Consider the following 7,309-nt stretch of genomic DNA (forward strand, 5'->3'; position numbering starts at 1 on the left):
CACCGAGAAACCGATAAAAGCCTTACAAAAAATACGAATGGACCAGGAGAGGTCCATGTGAGTTATCACAAAAAAAGAAGAAGAGATAAGACCATGTGTTGGGTATTTTGTATGAAACACCCTATGCCCAAAACAAAGCTACTGAAGAAACCTGTACCTGTAGTACTGCACAAGTGCCTACACACAAACTGCCCAGAAATCAGTACTATGAACCAACTCAGAGAACATGGTAATAAATTCCCAACAAGTACCATCTCAGCAGCACAAATTGGGCAAAAAATGAATGCTTTCTCTCCGTAAGATCGTCGCGTACACCCTACCCATGAGAACAATAGTGCTATCTGAACTCTGAAGTCCTTCCTTCCTTCTCTGTAGAGAACATGCTAGTACTAATACTAACTGCACCACTACCAAGTGGAGTCCATTGCTTAAGATGCACTGTCACTGAAGCATTGGGTACAAGACTGTTACATGAAAGTAAATGCAGCAGTTGAAGCAGAGATTGGTGTCCAAGCAAGAACAGAGCAAGTTCTTCTTATCCTCTGCAATTATAATAGGTGTCAACTGGATAAAAGGAGAATTGGTTGATTGGGCATGAAAACTAAAGCAGCAGCAGCAGCCCTGCAGAAAAGCAAGCACTAGCTAGGGAATAATGGGCAGCCAAAAAAGGAAGAAGTTAATTGCATTCATCACCGGCGGCTTAAAGAGTGTATCATCATCGCTTTGATGCGCCTGCCTTTTGACACGGCGGTTAAAGGAGGGAGGAATGAGGATGAAGCCCATGCGCAATGACACAAAGGAGGCTACAAAGGTGGCGCTGCTGGCTATCTTTTTCTCACGCAAGCACACAAAGGCTTGACTTGCTTTGCAGCAGCAGCCGCCAAATCTTCTCTAATTTCAGAAAAAGAAGAAGTAGAAGAAGAGAACATATGCTCGTTTTCAAAGTCTGTATGAAAGCTGAAAAGGCAAAATTGATTTTTATTTGGCCACAAGGAGTAGTAGAAGTGTAGAACTGTAGCAACATGCATCAGAAATTCAGACGAGAATTGCTCACCTGAGGGGCCGATCAGCACGCGCAGCATCCGAAGCCTCCCTCCCCTGAAGGTAGCGAGCGAGCGAGCGAGCAAGCAAGCACTGCCTCCTAACCTCCCAGCAACCAGCACACGGAGAAGGAAGGCTCTGGGAAAGAGCAGTGAGATGGACTGGTCTGAAGTCTGATGTCTGAAGTGACTGTGGAGAAGCCTGAGGAGGTGTGCGTGGAGGCTGGCTGGCTTTGTAGGTAGGGAGGGAGGGAGGGTAGATCGATGGATTGCTTGGACCGGCAAGGCAGGCGGGCGGGGCTGCTGGCGGTACCAACCGGGAGTAGAAACAAGATTAGGTGAGGAGGACCCGGGACCTAAACCGGAGCCATCAGATGAGAGGGGCCAGGAAAGAATCAAAGCCAAGACGCAAGAAGCTCCGCTCGCTACCCTGTGGAGGAAGAGACAAGAGGAAGCAGCTTTTCACCCGACCTCGAAAGAGAAATCGGGAGGAGGAAGACGACGATGGATGGGTGGACGGATGGGGACGGGACCTGAGCGAGCGAGAGCAATCGGTGGTAGGTTTCCCGAACGGGGAGGGGCAGAGGGGGAGGCGTCAAGGAGAGAGCTGTCCCCTTTTACTCCTCCTCCTCCTCCTTCCCTGCTATCTTTCTTCTTCGGTGCTCAACGCTGGATGGGCAGGCGAGGATTGTGACCGCCGGAGGCGAGAGAGTGGAAACCGGAGGTCCGGAGCAGGGCTTAATGGCGGCAGAGTAACTGCCCTCCGGTTTTAAGGAAGGCTCTTCAAGAAGAGCCAAGGAAGCAGGGCAGTTACTAGTGCCTGCGGAGAGCCGGAGAGAGGAGGGGGGAAGGCTGGGCGAAAAGTGCAAGAAGATTTGATTGCGAGCTCGAGAGCTTTCTGCGGCGGCAGCGGGGGAGAAAAGCCGAAACGGCCGGAGAAGATGCAACGGCAGGCAGGAGGACTTTTGCCGGGGCCGGGACCCGGGGTCGGTCGCGGTGGCAAAGAAGATTTACGCCTGCTGCTCCCCACAGTCAGAGTCAGACCAGCAGACCATGTGAACTCCCTGCGAGGACGACGACTAAACTGGTGATGACGATGGAGATATGCTGCTCCTACGAGCGCGAAGCAGACCGGATCGCAGCTCCCGAGGTTAGATTAGGAGCGGGCGGTTCTGGGCACGAAATTCCTTGGGGGTTGGGCTGGCTATCTAGGAGGAGGAGGAGGACGGCTTGTAAATTCCATGGAGATGTGGAGGTCTGCTTGTGCTGGGAATAGGGCTGGGATTTATTCCGCACTCCGGTCGGCTGGGTTGTTGTGCGCTCCTCGTTCTTCACCAGCCCACCATCGTGGTCGTGGCACTGGCCGAACGTTACGGCATGGACTTGGGCGGAGTGGAGGGAGGGGGGACGCGGCTCGTCTCACGTACGGCCCACACACCGACGTGTGGGTCCGGACCCACCTGTCAGCGGCCCAACGGCAGGGGGCCGTACGTCAGGGGATCCGGCTCCGAGGGAGGGAGGGGAGTGGACAGGACCACCACAGGGCGGGGACGAGGGGCCGGCCGGGGTCACGAGCGAGCGACGGCTGGTTGGTAGAAAAAAACGGCTACTAGAGAGTGGGCCCACGTCTGATGTTTGATGGAAATTTTTTTTCACTCAAAATAGCGTTTTCACCTTCTCGTGGTTTTACACCTTTTTTACTTTCCATCTTTTTATTTATTTAATTATTTATTTGTTACTACTTGTAATTCTTCCGAGAAACGGGCATACATACACATCTCACATGTTACTCGCGGAGAGGGGATCCCTCTTTCTTATCTAGTCCAGGCGACCACATCTGGGCGAAGAGACGAAGCTCGAGGGAGGACGGAGAAGGGGGGCGGAGCGGAGATGATCATCACGGCGGCCCTGGAGGAGTGGATAGGGCACATGGCGGCGGGGGATGCGGCGAAGATGGCCCGCTTCAGAGAGATCTGCGGGTGGTTCCCCGACATGGACACGCTCCACGACGCGGCGATTGGGATCACGGTCTTGGCGACGGAGGCGGAGCGGGCGAGGATGCTTGGAGATGGGGCTCCTCCTATCAAGATCCTCCATTGGGCTATGATGGAGGCGGAGTCGCCGGATCCGCGGCAGAGGAGGAGATGGGCTGCATATAGATCTCGTGTGTCGTCTCCCCCAAATCCAGCGGAGTTTGTGGTGGGGGCGGTCATGGTGATCCTTGTACCGGGGCTGGTGGAGCAGCGGATGCCGGGGATGGGAGGAATCGCCGTGCCTGCACCAAGGAGGGGGAGAGGTGTGCGCCCGATTCAGATGTCGCGCCGCTCGCCTCGCTTCCCTCGGCGCTCGGCGAGGATTCGTGCACTTGCTCGCGGGTCTGGCGGGCAGTAGGAGTCACTCCGGACGGTACCCACTTATGGGTGCTAGCCGGAGTAGATTCCGATGAGGAATCTTCTGCAGTGTGCGGTATGTATAATCAAACCCCCAATTCAAGTTCATGTTGCTATGGATAAATGTATCATTACCCCATCGAGGGATTTAGGTCAAGATGGCTCATTTGATACTCCTGTTGTTCGTGATAGACGAATGTGGAGATCCATAATTGATTGGGAAGAGGAACCTCGTTCCCCCGAGCTAGGGTTTGAGAGAGAGAGGGAGAGAGGGAGAGAGAGGGAGAGAGAGAGAGAGAGAGAGTGGGAGAGAGAGAGAGGCGGTAGAGGAGGATATGGCTGGAGCTGAGGGGAGAGGGGGCTGACAGGAACGAGGAAGAGACAATCTTAGCTACCAATAACTGAAGGGGTATGGTGGTGGAGGTCGTGGAAGTTATAATGGGAAAAAATCTAGGAACAACTCGATGGAAAATGGTATTGATCTTGATGGGGAGGTGGCTGGGAAGGTTTTGAATTATGGGGCAAGTGGAGTGATTCAGGGACAGAAAACCTAGGCTGCCCCGAGCACCACACAAGGTCCACTTCTGGTTGATCTGAATAGAATCCAGAGTGGGGATACCCAACAGGTTAGATCCATAACACTACCCAGTGGATGTCACCAATTGGGAATTTACCTGTGCAGATCCCTAATATGGGAATGCAACAACTATGATTTCCCCAAATTACTCATGTTGGAGAGAAGGATCCAGTCAAGGGATCTCTTCACAACACCACCATCTTATGGGAGTGGCGGCTATGCCAAACTTTGTGCCTTACTTTGGGGTTGGAGTTAACATGATGACTAATTAAGGTGTGAGAGAAGGGTGTGGTGATGGTGGTATTGGTAATAGTGGAAATTCTCAGTATGTGCTTATGAGTGGGCCCCAATTCTTCAGTCAGATGGATAGGTCAAGGAAGATGAGAAATAATGGAAGTGAAGGAGGTGCTGGTGGACAGAGATTGTTATGCTCTAAGTGTAAGGAAGTTGGACATATTAATAAAGATTGCAGGAAATATGTTCACTGCTATGTTTATGGAAAAAAGTCACACTTGACTGAAGATTGTACTTGGTTCAAACAGATCAAAGCAGTTGCAAAGTATGTAGACTCCGGTGTTTGAAGTTAACTTGGATTCCATTAATATTGAATTTGTGAGATGCAAGGTTGGGCTGCGAGATATTCACAAAGTTCCTGCCTCAACTGAATTTACTACAAAAGATATTCTTATTTTTAGGGTGTTTTTTAGGTTGTTGAGGTAGTGGAACAACAATGGTACTCTTGTAGTGGAAAAAGAGGAAGTGGTCAGATTAATAATTCAGTGCAGGTGAGACTGATGTGGATACCCTTAGAAATGCTAAAAGGAACAAGGAAGATGAGGCTAACAGAGATATCATTGATTTAGGGAGCCTATCTTTTGCAGAATATGAAGCTAGACATGGAGCTAGGTGTACAAATGATACACTTGGTGATGCATATGGGCACACAAGACAACAATGTTGCTATGAGGACTGAGGATAATGGGATCGATAAGGATCTGGCTATACAGATTAAGTTGTTGGAGGAGAATAATGCTAGGCAAGCTGCTAAGATAGTAATGGATGAAAAAAGATCGAGAGTGAAGGAGAGAGGAAGGATTTACATCTGAGGAAACAACATTTGGAGATGCAAAAACAAAACACAGATACTTGAGACACTGTTGCAGTAAGTGATGGATAAAAAGGAGGTTGAGAATGCTTCCGAAGACAATATGAATATATCTGAAGAAAGTGCAATTACCCAAGATGCAGACGGGGAAGATAATAACATTGATGAGTACAAATACCAATAACATATGGATTTTACTGTTATCCAGGAGTCTCATTCCTTTGGTACTGCTATGGGGAATATTATTGGTCATGACAAAATTCCTGGTAGTCAAAGGGATGTTGACTGTTAGTTGGGTGTTGTACCTAGCAGACATGATAGGCTGAAAGACAGGGATGACCTTAGGGTGGAAGACATGCCTAAGGAGAGAGCACCTGCTAAAGATAACTATGGTGACTCTTCTATTCTTGATCTTATGGATATTAATAACACATATCTTCTATCAATGACTTCTTGCATTGGAATTCATTTGGGTTGTATTTTAGACATGATTGATACTTATTGGGGGATTATGAGGAAACTTGAAAATGCCAGTCTTGATATTCATATTAATAACACCCAAAAAAGGAAATCTGATGATAATTTTGGCTCACCAGGTCCTATTGACACCGGTGATGCAGATTTAAATGAGCTTTGTTCTAACGGGGACCACTTTGATGTTGATCTTGAGGAGAAGTATCTTGATAACTTAAAGCAAGTTTTCTCCTCCAAGAAAACAAATAATAACTATTCACCTAGCGTTGCTAGGATCAGAAAATGAATTCCTGTAAAGAAACTTGTACTGATAAAAATTAAATAAAAGTGGAAGATATGTTTTCAAATGCTAGGGGTGTGGGAGGTGATGTTAAGAGGAGGTTTATTAGAGATTGTATTTTTGATTTAATATGGATTTCCTCATATTACAAGAAACCATGAAAAATACTTACTCTTAGAATGAACTTCACAATTTTTTTGGAGGGTCAAATGGCATTGGACTCCTCCTAGAGGAAGATGTGGTGGTAGTCTGGTTGGAATTAACTTGAATTCTCTAGATTAAAGCCCTCGTCCTGATGGTTTTCCCATTGAATTCATCGGATATATTGGCATATGGTTAAGTGGGATCTGACGACAATGTTTGATGATTTCCACAAGGTAATTTAAATATTTCCAGATTAAAGTATGGAATCATCACTTTAGTTCCCAAAACTAATGATGCTAAAGAAATTCAGAAGTTTAAGCCTATTTGCCTACTAAATATTTATTTATTTATTTTGCTAAAATTCATATGAATAGATTATGTGAAATAGTTGGAAAGTTGATTTCTCCTGTACAAACTGCTCTAGTTAAACGAAGGTATATTATGGAGGAAGTGATGGTATTACATGAAGTTGTTAATTCTATCAATTCTAAGAAACGAAGTGTCGTGTGCTCTTTAAAGTAGATTTTGAAAAAAATGATAAAATTAAGTGACCTTTTGTATGAAAAATATTAAGTTTGAAGGGTTTCCTTGATAAATGGAATGACTAGATTGTGGAAACCATGAGAGGTGGATCTACGAGTGTTAAAGTGAATGATAAGATTGGACCTTACTTTCCTCCTTTCAAAGGTCTTAGGCAGGGAGATTCCTTAATCCCTCTCCTACATGCAGGGAGATTCCTTTCGCACTGGATTATGAAGAATGCTAGGGAACATAGTTATGTGAAAGGGGTGTTAACTAAATCTAGGGAGGGTGTGTGAACATGCTACAATATGCCGATGGCACAATTTTCCTTCTTCTTGATGGCATTGATAGTGCAAAAAATCCGAAGTTTGTTAGCCCAAGAAATAAGGAGGTTTGGGTATCCATAATTTTGAACCGATGAAGAAGACCCTCTTAGCTAAATGGTCGTGGAAGTTGGAAATAGAAGAGGGGCTTTGGTAGGATATCCTTTAGAAATAAATATGTTAGAAATGTGTGCCTCTCTCGCGTAAAACGGAAAGTGGGAGATCCCAATTCTGGGTTGGCTTACTATTTGTTGGAGGCTTGTTATTCAGCTATGTGAAGAACAGAGTGAGTAATCAGGAGAACATTAGATTTTGGGGAGATTGGTGGTTGGATGATAAACCACTAAAGCAGTCTTATCCCATGCTATATGATTTGTGTTTCACTAAAAATATCAAATTATTTGATGTGTTGAATAATTGGTGGGAAGAATTTAAATCTAGGAGAACTTTATTG

General features: G+C 46.5%; 1 protein-coding gene and 1 long non-coding RNA gene across 2 annotated transcripts in view; one reads left to right on the forward strand and one right to left on the reverse strand.

The window, feature by feature from the left end:
• The window catches only part of LOC119304083, a 5,964-nt gene extending 3,619 nt beyond the window's left edge, over nt 1–2,345 (reverse strand). The window contains exon 1 of the mRNA XM_037581244.1: nt 1,055–2,345. The gene's annotated coding sequence lies outside the window, so the exon portion shown is untranslated. The remainder of the gene's footprint in view (nt 1–1,054) is intronic.
• A 508-nt stretch (nt 2,346–2,853) lies between these two features.
• The window catches only part of LOC119298418, a 6,005-nt gene continuing 1,549 nt past the window's right edge, over nt 2,854–7,309 (forward strand). Inside the window, exon 1 of the long non-coding RNA XR_005145857.1 lies at nt 2,854–3,506. This is a non-coding gene — a long non-coding RNA (uncharacterized LOC119298418). The remainder of the gene's footprint in view (nt 3,507–7,309) is intronic.

Source organism: Triticum dicoccoides, chromosome 5A (assembly GCF_002162155.2).
Source record: "Triticum dicoccoides isolate Atlit2015 ecotype Zavitan chromosome 5A, WEW_v2.0, whole genome shotgun sequence".
Classification (NCBI taxonomy): Eukaryota; Viridiplantae; Streptophyta; class Magnoliopsida; order Poales; family Poaceae; genus Triticum; species Triticum dicoccoides.